Source organism: Hyperolius riggenbachi, chromosome 6, assembly GCF_040937935.1.
Source record: "Hyperolius riggenbachi isolate aHypRig1 chromosome 6, aHypRig1.pri, whole genome shotgun sequence".
In the NCBI taxonomy this organism is placed as follows: domain Eukaryota; kingdom Metazoa; phylum Chordata; class Amphibia; order Anura; family Hyperoliidae; genus Hyperolius; species Hyperolius riggenbachi.
In genome coordinates, this window is record NC_090651.1 from 329,984,503 (window position 1) to 330,000,147 (window position 15,645).

Here is a 15,645-nt window from a genome sequence, read left to right on the forward strand (position 1 = left end):
CTGTTTCAGTACCACAGAAAAGGGCTTCATCAGGAGAAATAGGAGGAGAGAAGAGAACCTTTGGAATGTGGAATCTCCTTCTGGCTGGCTGCACTTTTGGGTGCCTGATGAAAAGTATAAATAAGGCACTGCTGATTTATATATTTTACTCAGCAAGGATCTACAGCATGCATGGCCGGCCTTTGACCTGAGCGACCGGGGCGGTCGCTCAGGGTGCCGGTTTCCAGGGGGGTGCACACGTACATTCAATTGGCCCTGCCGCCCTGGCCACATATCTACCTGACTGTGGGCTCTGGCCGTCTATCGCTGCTTTGCGTGGTTGCTCCGCCCCCTGGTGCTGCTGGGGGTGATGACTCCAGGAAACTGCTGCTGCCACTTGTGGAGTGTGAGCCAGTAACTCCGCCCCTCTCTCACAGGCGATATGTGATTGGATAGCTTAGCCTCAGCCTGTTTCAGTGGGAGATGCAGGCTGCTCCGGAGATGTGCAGCTCATGTGTGGAGAGAGAGTTGTCACTCCTGTCCTGACTCCTGGCCATCTTCTCCTGTTCCCAGCTACACTGGCACTGCACAGTAAGAAGAGCAGCAAAAAAGTAAGTTTCCTCAACTGCCTCCCTAGGCTAAAGGGGAGATATGCCTAGATACACTAAGGGAGGGAAGGGAGGGGGATCTGCCTATGTACACTAAAGGTGGCCACTAACAGTCCAATTTCTAGCGAAAAATCGTTCAAGCGATCAGAAATTCTGATCGGACGGAAAATCGTTCACTACACCATCAACAAACCGATCTTTGCTTCCTATCAATCACAACCAACAAGACAATTCAAATTTTGGTTTGACAAAAATCCAACCAGACGACTATTTTTATAATCGATTGTGCCCATCAACTGAGATTATTTACAACCAATCCGATCAGAATTTCGGATCACTCTAACGATTTTTCGCTAGAAATTGAACCACTAGTGGCCACCTTAAAGGGGATCTGCCTATATACACTAAAAGGGGATCTGTAAGCCTAGCCTACATACACTAAAGGGGGGATCTGCCTACATGCCCTAAAGAGGGGGGGGGGGGGGGGAATATGACTATAAACCCTAAAGGGGTAGAGTGGATCTGCCTATATACACTAAATTAGAGGATCTGCATCAATACACTAAAGGATGGGGAGGGCAGGACCTGCCTATAAACACTAAAAGGAGGGGGGATCTGCATACATGCACCAAAGGAAATCTTGCACATGGGCATGTGTGAGTGAGTGTGTGTGTGGGCATGCGAAGAGGATGAATGGGGGGGGGGGGGGGGGGGGCACCAAAATCTGGTTCTGCTCAGGGTGCAGTGAAACCTAAGGCCGGCCCTGACAGCATGTACTGGGCCACTTAAAAAAAAGGAAGAAATGCCAAGCTAAACAAAAATCTTGTTTCACAGACAGAGTTTAGTCCACTCTGAGGAAGTATAAGGTGTAATTTATAGGTAAATTCCTGGCACAGGTAAGCTGCAACTAGAGAAATCTCCCCATCTGCCACTGCTGCGTGACGTGTAAAAACAAAAAACGAAACCAAATATCTTCCACAGTCATGTGACTGCTGTTCCTGAATCTCTGTATCTGTGGCCTGAAGGCTGGTGCTAATAGGCCAGATGGGCAAATTTCATCAAATCAGAGCTGACATTTTTTTTCTCCTACATCTACTGCATTTTGTGAATAATTTTATAATCTTATTGAATTTTGCATTGAAGTCTATGGTGTCGACTGTTGAGTTTGGTGGTTAATTGCAAGGCACCGATACATGCTGTCATCATCTATATATACAGGATCTTCTCAAAAAATTTGCATTTTGTGATAAAGTTCATTATTTTCTGTAATGTACTGATAAACATTAGACTTTCATATATTTTAGATTTAAATACACACAACTAAAGTCGTCCAAGCCTTTTATTGTTTTAATATTGATGATTTTGGCATACAGCTCATGAAAACCCAAAATTACTATCTCAAAAAATTAGCATATTTCATCCGACCAATAAAAGAAAAGTGTTTTTAAAACAAAAAAAGTCAACCTTCAAATAATTATGTTCAGTTATGCACTCAATACTTGGTCGGGAATCCTTTTGCGGAAATGACTGCTTCAATGCGGCGTGGCATGGAGGCAATCAGCCTGTGGCACTGCTCAGGTGTTATGGAGGCCCAGGATGCTTCGATAGCGGCCTTAAGCTTATCCAGAGTGTTGGGTCTTGCGTCTCTCAACTTTCTCTCCACAATATCCCACAGATTCTCTATGGGGTTCAGGTCAGGAGAGTTGGCAGGCCAATTGAGCACAGTAATACCATGGTCAGTAAACCATTTACCAGTGGTTTTGGCACTGTGAGCAGGTGCCAGGTCATGCTGAAAAATGAAATCTTCATCTCCATAAAGCTTTTCAGCAGATGGAAGCATGAAGTGCTCCAAAATCTCCTGATAGCTAGCTGCATTGACCCTGCCCTTGATAAAACACAGAGGACCAACACCAGCAGCTGACATGGCACCCCAGACCATCACTGACTGTGGGTACTTGACACTGGACTTCAGGCATTTTGGCATTTCCCTCTCCCCAGTCTTCCTGGAGACTCTGGCACCTTGATTTCTGAATGACATGTAAAAGTTGCTTTCATCCGAAAAAAGTACTTTGGACCACTGAGCAACAGTCCAGTGCTGCTTCTCTGTAGCCCAGGTCAGGCGCTTCTGCCACTGTTTCTGGTTCAAAAGTGGGCTCATGCTTCCATCTGCTGAAAAGCTTTATGGAGATGAAGATTTCATTTTTCAGCACGACCTGGCACCTCCTCACAGTGCCAAAATCACTGGTAAATGGTTTACTGACCATGGTATTATTGTGCCTAATTGGCCTGCCAACTCTCCTGACCTGAACCCCATAGAGAATCTGTGGGATATTGTGAAGAGAAAGTTGAGAGACGCAAGACCCAACACTCTGGATGAGCTTGAGGCCGCTATCGAAGCATCCTGGGCCTCCATAACACCTGAGCAGTGCCACAGGCTAATTGCCTCCATGCCACGCCGCATTGAAGCAGTCATTTCTGCAAAAGGATTCCCGACCAAGGGTTGAGTGCATAACTGAACATAATTATTTGAAGGTTGACTTTTTTTGTTTTAAAAACACTTTTCTTTTATTAGTCGGATGAAATATGCTAATTTTTTGAGATACGAAATTTGGGTTTTCATGAGCTGTATGCCAAAATCATCAATATTAAAACAATAAAAGGCTTGAACTACTCCAGTTGTGTGTATTTGAATCTAAAATATATGAAAGTCTAATGTTTATCAGTACATTACAGAAAATAAGGAACTTCATCACAATATGCTAATTTTTTGAGAAGATCCTGTATAATAGAGTAAGTCCCTCAACTTTCAGGAATGAAGAAGAAGTAGCGCCCTGCCCCCAGGGCTGGTCCAAGCAAGAAGAAGAAGATGTAGTGCCATATCAAACCAAGGGCGAAGAGGGATAATTTGCATATTTGCATATTCAGTAGCAGTGCATTGTGGGTAACCACAAATGTTCACTTATAGCTGAATTATTGCAGATTTGCTTCTGTTTTAAGAAGGAAAAATACACCAAGCTTTGCTTTTTTTTTTAGTAGGAGGGCTTTTTGGTCCCTTTTATCCCCCTATACATTCTTAGTAGTTTGGGTCACCCTGAGCTGCTTGGTTACTCTGTTGTACTAGTCCAATCCCTATCTCATACAGCCATATCAATCCTTGCCATGTACTGAAGAGGACCAAAAGTCCAAAACAGGCACATGTGGGTTTGATATGGCTGTGTACAATTTAAAGCTATAGGTTTGCTATACACCAGTGGTTCTGGATGCTTGCTTGGCTTATTAAAGGAGTTACCTGGGATAAAGAAAGAAAATAAAAGCTACTTACTGGGGGCTTCCTCCAGCCCCAAGCTCCCAACACGTCCCTTGCCGCAGCTCTCCCCGCAGCCGTTCGCTGCAGGTGTGTCCCGGTCCCCGGCGATGACGTCAGGGCGACCTGGAGGTCGCTCTGTACTGCTCCTGCGCGATCGGCGCTGTCAATCACTGCCACGTGGGCCGGAGCGGACTACGCAGTCCGCTCCGGCCCACGTGGTGGTGATTCACAGCACCGACCGCACAGGCGCAATACAGAGCGACCTCCAGGTCGCCCTGACGTCTTCGCTGGGGATCGGGACGGACCTGCGGCGAATGGCTGTGGGGAGAGCTGCGGCAAGGGACGTGCTGGGAGCTTGGGGCTGGAGGAAGCCCCAAGTAAGTAGCTTTTATTTTCTTTCTTTATCCCGGATAACTCCTTTAAGGGTGAACAGGGGTAATTTGCATATTTAGTAGCAGTGCATTGTGAGTAACTACAAATATTCACTTATAGCTGAATTATTGTAGATTTCCTTCTGTTTTAAGATGGCAAATTACACCAAGCTTTGCTTTTTTTAGTAGGAGGGCTTTTTGGTCCCTTTTATCCCGCTATACATTCCGAGTGGTTTGGGTCACCCTGAGCTGCTTTGTTACTCTGTTGTACTGGTCCAAGCCCTATCTCATACAGCTGTATCAATCCTTGCCATGTACTGATGAGGACCAAAAGTCCAAAACAGGCTGTCGCATGTGGTTTTCATATGGCTATGTAAAATTTAAAGCTATAGGCTTGCTATACACCAGTGGTTCTGGATGCTTGCTTGGCTTACTAAGGAAGAAAAGGGGTAATTTGCATATTTAGTAGCAGTGCATTGTGGGTAACCACAAATGTTCACTTATAGCTGAATTATTGCAGATTTGCTTCTGTTTTAAGAAGGCAAATTACACCAAGCTTTGCTTTTTTTTTAGTAGGAGGGCTTTTTGGTCCCTTTTATCCCGCTATACATTCCAAATAGTTTGGGTCACCCTGAGCTGCTTGGTTACTCTGTTGTACTGGTCCAAGCCCTATCTCATACAGCTGTATCAATCCCTGCCATGTACTGATGAGGACCAAAAGTCTGAACTAGGCTGTCTACATGTGGGTTTGATATGGCTGTGTAAAATTTAAAGCTGTACACTTGCTATACACCAGCGGGGTCTGGATGCTTGCTTGGCCTACCAAGGGTGAAAAGGGATAATTTGCATATTTAGTAGCAGTGCATTGTGGGTAATCACAAATGTTCACTTATAGCTGAATTATTGCAGATTTCCTTCTGTTTTAAGAAGGCAAATTACACCAACACAGTGGCGGCATTGCAGGAAGTGATGACAGTGGAACGCACGCTGGAACGCGGAAGAGGTGAGTCATCCCCGCCCGCTGCCTCTTACTAATAGTGGCGGCTGCTGCTGAGCTTAAGCAGGAGGGGGGAGCGCACATGGGTGACCCAGGTGAGGGAGGGGGGTTCTGCTGAGCTTAAGCTGCAGGGGGAGTGCACATGGGGGACTCAGGTGAGGGGGAGTTCTGCTGAGCTTAAGCTGGAGGGGGAGTGCACATGGGGAACCGCCGCTGTGCCCAGTACCCCCTTCCTGCCCTCCACCCCTTATGCGGCGTATGCTACGCCGCGGGTCGGCTAGTTCATTACTAAATGTGGAACTATTTCAGAGCCAATAGTGTGAACATGTTAATTTCCTTTCCTTTTTTTTCCCAAAGAAAATCTTTGAAATGGGAAAGTGCTTCTTTTCTGTGAACATTGTCAGTTTGCATGCAAATTTCAAATAGTTTTTATGAAAATAATTTTTGATGGGAAAAATTACCTTTTAGACCATAAGCTTCAATGTGTAGTGGTTTTTCAGTCATTAGCTTAACCATCCTTTTACCTTGTTTGGAAGATTCTTTTCCTCCAGTCAATAGGTGAAATTTATGTGATGGTACACATTTTCTTTTAGAATTTAAAAAATGCACAGTATAGCATCCCCCTCCCACGTGCTTTTGACTCCTTGACCCCCATGCAGGTTACTATTCCCCAGGGAACTTGTAGCCCACCAACATGTGGCTCCACCCCCTGAGCGATGCCAGCCCAAAGGATTCATAGGAATGGAGAGCTTTCCTACCCTATCCTAGCAGAGTACCATTGTCTTAAAGCGGACCCCTGAACTCGCAACTTCCTTTCTGCTCTAAAAGCTAAGCAACAGCATAATAACATTTACAGAAAAACTTTTCTTTGTTACAGCTGACAGAAATCCTGAAATAAATCAGCAGTGTGTCTACTTCCTGCTTTCATGGAAGCAGACATAGGGTTAACATCCTGTGTACATCCCCAGATGTACAATATAGGTAAGCCCAAAGAGCAACTTAAAAAGCACTTACGGTGCCCATTAACAGTCCAATTTTTAGTAAAAATCATATTTTCAATCAGATTATTCAGATTGTATTATATGAAAACAGAAGATTATGCGACCATATGATCCTGAACTATCACAATATTGATTGTTTCCTTAAAGAATACATCCAAGGTGCAAAAAAATAAAAAAAATCCACTTACCTGGGTCTTCCTCCAGCCCCTGGTAGACGTCCCGTGCCCCCGCCGCAGCTCGCTCCCCGCCAATGGGCCGGAGTCCCCTCCACTTGCGTTCCAGCATGCGACCTGCGCAGTACAGTCCGGATGATGTCAGAAGTCGACCTGCAAGACGACCTGGCGAGGTTGGCTTCTCCACCGGAGGGGATCGGGAGTCACCGGAGCTGCAACGAGGGCACAGGACGGCTGCCCGAGGTAAGTGGATTGTTTCTTTTTATACTCTTTGGACCTTCCCTTTAAAGAGAGCCTGAACTGAAAATAAAAAGTCAAAATAACCAAACACAGGCCATACTTACCTCCTGTGTAGTCTTCTGCTCAATCTCTTTCTCCTCTCGTGCGCCCCATTTGTCCACTGTGATCAATGGAATTCTCCGTCCTCCATTTTGAAAATGGCCATTACTCCATAACAGCTTCCTGGTCAGTACACTGTTAAACTGTAATATCACCCACTTGAGCCATAGGGAAACATGGACATTACCTTGCACATTCAGTTATTACTGACAGCTACTGATATATTACTGACAGCAACTGGTGTCACGAAACAGCCATGAGAAGCATAGGCGTTTCGGGAACAACCGCGCAGCCAGTTCTCTGATCGCTTCCCGGTTAGATTTGCGCAGTCATTGCAGCAATCAGAATGACATTCATAATGACATTTTTTTTTGTTTCTTTCAAAAGATCACTTTGCTCCCCTAACACCAAATGGCCAGGGCCATTCAGGCAATTTCTCAGAGGAAGTTTCCCAGGCACCCAGCTGTGGTAAGGGCCCATCCATCAGATGAAGCCAGATTGGAGCTTGACAGAACCAATTCAAAGGAGAGAGAGCTGGGACTACTTGGCACCGATCTCAGCAGGGGAGCTGACACTTAGCTCTGCAGTCTTAGCTTCAAAGACCCCCATCTGAGTTCCTCACCTAGAACTGACCTGCTGTAACTCTTAGATGTCAATAATAATCCATAAACTGCTATATTTGTCATATTTCTTGTGTTGCAAGGCTGCCAGGCCTTTCAAACTCGCAAAGTGTGTCGGACTTTGCCTGGCACTGGTACTGAGAAGATTAAAGAACATTCTGAGTTATGGACTGTCCGTTAGGCAGTTCCAAAGTAACCTGGTGATACCACAGGGGTTCTACCCCTCGTGTTTGGTATCATTGTACTGGATAAATTCGGACTGACCTGAAATTGTTATTAAATCTGCCCAGACCTGTACGGTTCTGTGAGATAGAGTCCATATATGGTTAGATATGATTTTTGGTCCCCAGGGGAAGGGGGGGGGGGCTCATCTCATGTTCTAAGGGGGTGTGTGGTTCCTGCCCTCACTCCCTCTTACTGTGTCAGGGGTATAAAAATGGCAGAGGACCCAAAATCAATGTCCTCCTCTTTGAAACATCATCCTGATTATATCCTTGCCAGCTTGAGGACATGCTGGCATCCAACTTGTTTGGACCTTGACGCTGAGTCGCCTGACTCTGAAACCAAGGACTTAGCATTTCTTTTCCAAAAGGACACTTTCACCTGAGCTTAAGTATTCATTTATTTCTTCCCTTATTTTTATTTTCATACTGCCTACGAATGTCTCTATAATTGTTGATTTTAATGACTTTCTGTATATATTAGTTATTTATATTGCATTTATGATAAAAGACTTCTAAAAAGTCATTTGTTTGTTCAGCTACCTCTGCTATTCAGCAACACAGAAAAAATCCTAGCGTTCCGAAGCATCGCTACTACCATGGGCGTAACTAGAAATCACTGGGCCCCCCTGCGAATATTTGGACGGGGCCCCCCCCCCATAGGTGCCAAATAATCGTAATAGGGCAGCGTTTCACTGTAAATTAATTGTAAAGTGGGCAATCGTAATCGTAATGTGGGCCAGAAAATCGTAATGTGGGCAGAAATCACCAGAAAATCGTAATGTGGGCCTTTAGAAAATAATAATGTGGGCAGAGTTCACCAGAAAATCATAATGTGGGCCTTTAGAAAATCATAATGTGGGCAGATTTCACCAGAAAATCGTAATGTGGGCAGAGTTCACCAGAAAATCGTAATGTGGGCACCAGTCACCAGAAAATCGTAACGTGAGCAGCAGTCACCAGAAAATTGTAACGTGGACAGCATTCACCAGACAATCGTAATGTGGGCAGCGTTCACCAGAATATCGTAATGTGGGACAGAAAATCGTAATGTGGGCAGAGTTCACCAGAAAATCGTAATGTGGGCAGCGTTCACCAGAAAATTGTAACATGGACAGCATTCACCAGACAATCGTAACGTGGGCAGTGTTCACCAGAAAATCGTAATGTGGGCCAGAAAATCGTAATGTGGGCAGCGTTCACCAGAAAATCGTAACGTGGACAGCATTCACCAGACAATCGTAACGTGGGCAGTGTTCACCAGAAAATCGTAATGTGGGCCAGAAAATCGTAATGTGGGCAGAGTTCACCAGAAAATCGCAATGTGGGCAGCAGTCACCAGAAAATCACCATGTGGGCAGCAGTCACCAGAAAATCGCCATGTGGGCATCAGTCACCAGAAAATCCTAATGTGGGCAGCAGTCACCAGAATATCGTAATGTGGGCAGCAGTCACCAGAAAATCCTAATGTGGGCAGCAGTCAGTCACCAGAATATCATAATGTGGGCAGCACACACCAGAAAATCCTAATGTGGGCAGCAGTCACCAGAAAATCCTTATGTGGGCAGCAGTCACCAGAAAATCGCAATGTGGGCAGCAGTCACCAGAAAATCGCAATGTGGGCAGCAGTTACCAGAAAATCTTAATGTGGGCAGCAGACACCAGAAAATCCTAATGTGGGCAGCAGACACCAGAAAATCGTAATGTGGGCAGCAGACACCTAAAAAATCGCAATGTGGGCAGCAGTCACCAGAAAATCGCAATGTGGGCAGCAGACACCAGAAAATCGTAATGTGGGCAGCAGACACCTGAAAATCGCAATGTGGGCAGCAGACACCAGAAAATCATAATGTGGGCAGCAGTTACCAGAAAATCGCAATGTGGGCAGCAGTGACCAGAAAATCGTAATGTGGGCAGCAGACACCTGAAAATCGCAATGTGGGCAGCAGACACCAGAAAATCGCAATGTGGGCAGCAGACACCAGAAAATCGCAATGTGGGCAGCAGTGAACAGAAAATCGTAATGTGGGCAGCAGACACCAGAAAATCCTAATGTGGGCAGCAGTCACCAGATAATCGCAATGTGGGCAGCAGACACCAGAAAATCGTAATGTGGGCAGCAGACACCTGAAAATCATAATGTGTGCAGCAGACACCTGAAAATCGTAATGTGGGCAGCAGACACCAGAAAATCGTAATGTGGGCAGCAGACACCTGAAAATCCTAATGTGGGCAGCAGACACCTGAAAATCGTAATGTGGGCAGCAGACACCAGAAAATCGTAATGTGGGCAGCAGACACCAGAAAATCGTAATGTGGGCAGCAGACACCTGAAAATCGCAATGTGGGCAGCAGTGACCAGAAAATCGCAATGTGGGCAGCAGTCACCAGAAAATCGTAATGTGGGCAGCAGACACCTGAAAATCGCAATGTGGGCAGCAGACACCAGAAAATCGCAATGTGGGCAGCAGACACCAGAAAATCGCAATGTGGGCAGCAGACACCAGAAAATCGCAATGTGGGCAGCAGTGACCAGAAAATCGTAATGTGGGCAGCAGACACCAGAAAATCCTAATGTGGGCAGCAGTCACCAGAAAATCGCAATGTGGGCAGCAGTATCCAGAAAATCGTAATGTAGGCAGCAGTGACCAGAAAATCGTAATGTGGGCAGCAGACAACTGAAAATCGTAATGTGGGCAGCAGACACCTGAAAATCACAATGTGGGCAGCAGACACCAGAAAATCGCAATGTGGGCAGCAGTGACCAGAAAATCGTAATGTGGGCAGCAGACACCAGAAAATCGCAATGTGGGCAGCAGTCACCAGAAAATCGCAATGTGGGCAGCAGACACCAGAAAATCGTAATGTGGGCAGCAGACACCTGAAAATCATAATGTGTGCAGCAGACACCTGAAAATCGTAATGTGGGCAGCAGACACCAGAAAATCCTAATGTGGGCAGCAGTCACCAGAAAATCGCAATGTGGGCAGCAGACACCAGAAAATCGCAATGTGGGCAGCAGTGACCAGAAAATCGTAATGTAGGCAGCAGTGACCAGAAAATCGTAATGTGGGCAGCAGACACCTGAAAATCGTAATGTGGGCAGCAGACACCTGAAAATCACAATGCAGGCAGCAGACACCTGAAAATCGTAATGTGGGCAGCAGACACCTGAAAATCGTAATGTGGGCAGCAGACACCTGAAAATCACAATGTGGGCAGCAGACACCTGAAAATCGCAATGTGGGCAGCAGGCACCTGAAAATCACAATGTAGGCAGCAGACACCTGAAAATCGTAATGTGGGCAGCAGTCACCAGAAAATCGCAATGTGGGCAGCAGACACCTGAAAATCGTAATGTGGGCAGCAGACACCTGAAAATCACAATGTAGGCAGCAGACACCTGAAAATCGTAATGTGGGCAGCAGACACCTGAAAATCACAATGTGGGCAGCAGACACCTGAAAATCACAATGTGGGCAGCAGACACCTGAAAATCGCAATGTGGGCAGCAGACACCTGAAAATCACAATGTAGGCAGCAGACACCTGAAAATCGTAACGTGGGCAGCAGACACCTGAAAATCGCAATGTAGGCAGCAGACACCTGAAAATCGTAATGTGGGCAGCAGACACCTGAAAATCACAATGTAGGCAGCAGACACCTGAAAATCACAATGTGGGCAGCAGACACCTGAAAATCGTAATGTGGGCAGCAGACACCAGAAAATCACAATGTGGGCAGCAGTCACCAGAAAATCGCAATGTGGGCAGCAGTCACCAGAAAATCGCAATGTGGGCAGCAGACACCTGAAAATCGTAATGTGGGCAGCAGACACCTGAAAATCACAATGTAGGCAGCAGACACCTGAAAATCGTAATGTGGGCAGCAGACACCTGAAAATCACAATGTGGGCAGCAGACACCTGAAAATCACAATGTGGGCAGCAGACACCTGAAAATCGCAATGTGGGCAGCAGACACCTGAAAATCACAATGTAGGCAGCAGACACCTGAAAATCGTAACGTGGGCAGCAGACACCTGAAAATCGCAATGTAGGCAGCAGACACCTGAAAATCGTAATGTGGGCAGCAGACACCTGAAAATCACAATGTAGGCAGCAGACACCTGAAAATCACAATGTGGGCAGCAGACACCTGAAAATCGTAATGTGGGCAGCAGACACCAGAAAATCACAATGTGGGCAGCAGTCACCAGAAAATCGCAATGTGGGCAGCAGTCACCAGAAAATCGCAATGTGGGCAGCAGACACCTGAAAATCGTAATGTGGGCAGCAGACACCTGAAAATCACAATGTAGGCAGCAGACACCTGAAAATCATAATGTGGGCAGCAGACACCTGAAAATCATCATGTGTGCAGCAGACACCTGAAAATCACAATGTGGGCAGCAGACACCAGAAAATCGTAATGTGGGCAGCAGACACCTGAAAATCGCAATGTGGGCAGCAGACACCTGAAAATCACAATGTAGGCAGCAGACACCTGAAAATCGCAATGTGGGCAGCAGACACCTGAAAATCGTAATGTGGGCAGCAGACACCTGAAAATCACAATGTAGGCAGCAGACACCTGAAAATCGCAATGTGGGCAGCAGACACCTGAAAATCGTAATGTGGGCAGCAGACACCTGAAAATCACAATGTAGGCAGCAGACACTAGAAAAAAAAATGCACCTGTGAAAAAAAACCAATTCACTTACCTGACAGAAGTCTTCTCCTCTCCCGGCATCTGGCTCGCAGCTCCCCGAGTCCTCCTGCAGCACATCTCCCGCGCTGACAGGCAGAGTGCAGGGCTACGGCAAGATGGCTGCCGAAGCCCTGTACTAGAGACACAAATAGTCTCCAGTGTAGGGCATCTTCGGCGGCCATCTTGCCGTAGCCTGCTCTGCCTGCCGGAGACTATGCAGGCTGCTGGAGCGGGGCATGAACTGGCGCAGCGTCTATTAGACGCTGCGGCCAGTTGAGCACATTGGGGTCCAGAGCAGCGCTCCCCCCACGCACAGTGAGCGGGCCCCAGAGCAGCCCCGGGCCCCCCTGCAGCTGAGGGGGTCGCATCCCCGGTAGGTACGCCGATGGCTACTACGGTTGATAGCTAGATAAAATAGAGTGTGTTTAACCATTTTGTTTGCAGGTATTAGTCAGTGAGATTAGGTCTCCTGCCCTTCTGCAGGATGGTGGCAGTTTCCTACCCTGAAATAGTGTGTAAGTTTTGTTACCGTAACTCACAAGCTCCCTTCTAGCCGGCCTGCTGTCAAATTCCAGTGGTTTCTGTGCACCAATTGCATGGTCTGTGTGCTGAAACCGATTGGAAGGCATTGTGCGGTCTGGCCACTAGGGGGCGTGTGACAACTGGTATATTTCAGTTCTGACAAAATATTGTCAGAACTGGAAGGGATCACTGTAAGAAGAAAATGGTGAGTTTCTGAGAGGAACTGAGGTTAGTATGTAATATTCATTTGCATCAACGTCATGTGTTTATTTTAAATAATTGTACTCGCTTCAGGTTCCCTTTAAAGAACTGTTTGATCGGCATGATTTTTTTTTTAATTCATACAATCGGAGCTAGTTTCAATATCCAGAATAGTTTGGATACTTTAATGCCATGGATCAATCACATATGATGTTTTTGTTCAATTTGAATGAACTTATTATTAAAAAAAAAAAAAGACCATTCACTAAATATTGAACCTTTAGGGCAGTTTCACACTTTTTTTTTGCGTTGTGGTACGATACAATGCTCCTGCTGCATCCCACCACAACGCAAAAAAAATGAATCACATGACCCTGAGGCTGAGTGTGCTGACAGGGTCATATGCATAGTGCCGCCCCCTGCTTAGTGACGTACTTCCTGCTGGGCAGGATGTAAGACACTGGGATTCCTGTCGGTCCATGCATGCATCCCGTGATGCACTGTGCTCCGTCGTTTACACTACCTGCATCACCCATAGACTTCCATTGCCCCAAGTACTGCCCATTAAGTGTGGCCCCTGCGGTAACGCGCTACAGGCTGTGCATCAGGATTGTGGCGGATTGGATACTTTTGGTGCAGTGCGACGCAACACCACAAGTGTGATTGGCCACATTCACTTGCATTGCATCACCCTGTGGTAAAAGAATAACGCAATGCACACTTGAAATGCAAGTGTAAAAGAGTCCCCAATGGGCACCTTCATATAAAAATCAGCTAGAAATTCTCTCCCGCCGTTAAAATGTTGATTCAACAGGCTCTGAACTTCACCTTCCTTCTACAAATAGGGCGGTCAATATCAGTCAATATCAATCAATATCATTTGTGTAAAGGAGGAACAAGAAACTGTTATACAGTAAGCAATGCAAAATGACCTCACCTCTCATGTGGCTCATTAAAAGGAAAGACTTCAATCAAAAATAATTCTGCACTTTTAGAGAAGTCAAGGGTTCCAGGTAAATATTAGCTGTATACCCAGAAGGAGACTAGACCTCGGTGAGGACCACGGAGGAGCAAGGTGGACCACAGACATGGAACTCCATCCAGTCTGGCGCTTCTGGTCCCTGGTTTGTATTCTGTTAGGTGAGTAGGACAATATATCTGCCAACAGAAACTTGGATTCTAGAGATGAAATTCAAAGGCAGAGCTGCTGCAGCTATCAGATTACTGCTTCTTATTATTTCAACTGAAACACAAAATGGAGGACCTCTTCTTTCATCTGGTGCACAGGCATGTAGCAATCTGATTGAGATTTATTTTTTTCTTATTTTTTTTTTTTTTTTACTTTATTTATTTTATTCATCGCTCAATATTATTGACGATGTGACATCGTTTTCCTTTGCATAAGAGCAGAACATTGCTTATTGCATCAGGATACCAGCAGCTTTGGGTGAGAATTTCATAATTTAGAAAAAAAATTGAAACTCAATTAATTCAGTTTAATAAATGGTCTTGATTGCTTTCTCAACTTTGAAAGGCATCCACAGCTATGACTTCTAGTTGTAGGAAAATTATTTTTTGATCTACTCAGGGAAATGATTTGTGATGTTAAACTCGATGGACAAGTCTTTTTTCAACTGAAATAACTATGTAACTACGGGAAGGATTCACCTGCCTATATAAATGCTGTGAGTAGACAGCAAACAGCCTATGCTCATAATACTAACAATGCGTTACCTCTATAACATGAGTTGGGATATGTGTGTGTGTGTGTGTGTGTGTGTGTATATATACATATATATATATATATATATATATATATATATATATATATATATATATACACATATATATATATATATATATATATATATATACATATATATATATATATATATATATATATATATACACATATATATATATATATATATATATATACACATATATATATATATATATATATATATATATATATATATATATATATATATATATATATATATATATATATATATATATATATATATACACACATATATATATATATATATATATATACATATATATATATATATATATATATATATACAAACACACTTATATTTGCCAGAGGTTGGAGAACCCTCCCCTACGCCTTTATCCACTTGTCCACTGAGGGGTTTTCCGCTTTGGGACCAGAGCTATTTTCACCTTTCAGCGCTCCTCCCTTTCTTTCGCTAATAACTTATATCACTACTAATCACAAAGAAATGATCTATATCATGTTCTTGTTTCACCACCAATTAGGCTTTCTTTGGGTGGTACATTATGCTAAGAATTATTTTATTCTAAATTCATTTTAATTGGAATAATAAAAAAATAGGAAAATCTATAATTTCTCCGTTTTTGGCCGTTATAGTTTTAAAATAAAATGTTCTACTGTGGATAAAAGCCACACATTTGATTTATCCATTTGTCCCAATTATTGCAATGTTTCAAATATTTCCCTAGTACAATGTATGGTGTCAATATTTTATTTGGAAATAAAGGTGCATTTCTTTCAGTTTTGCACCCATCAGTAATTACAAGCCCATGTTTTAAAAAAATAACAGTAATAT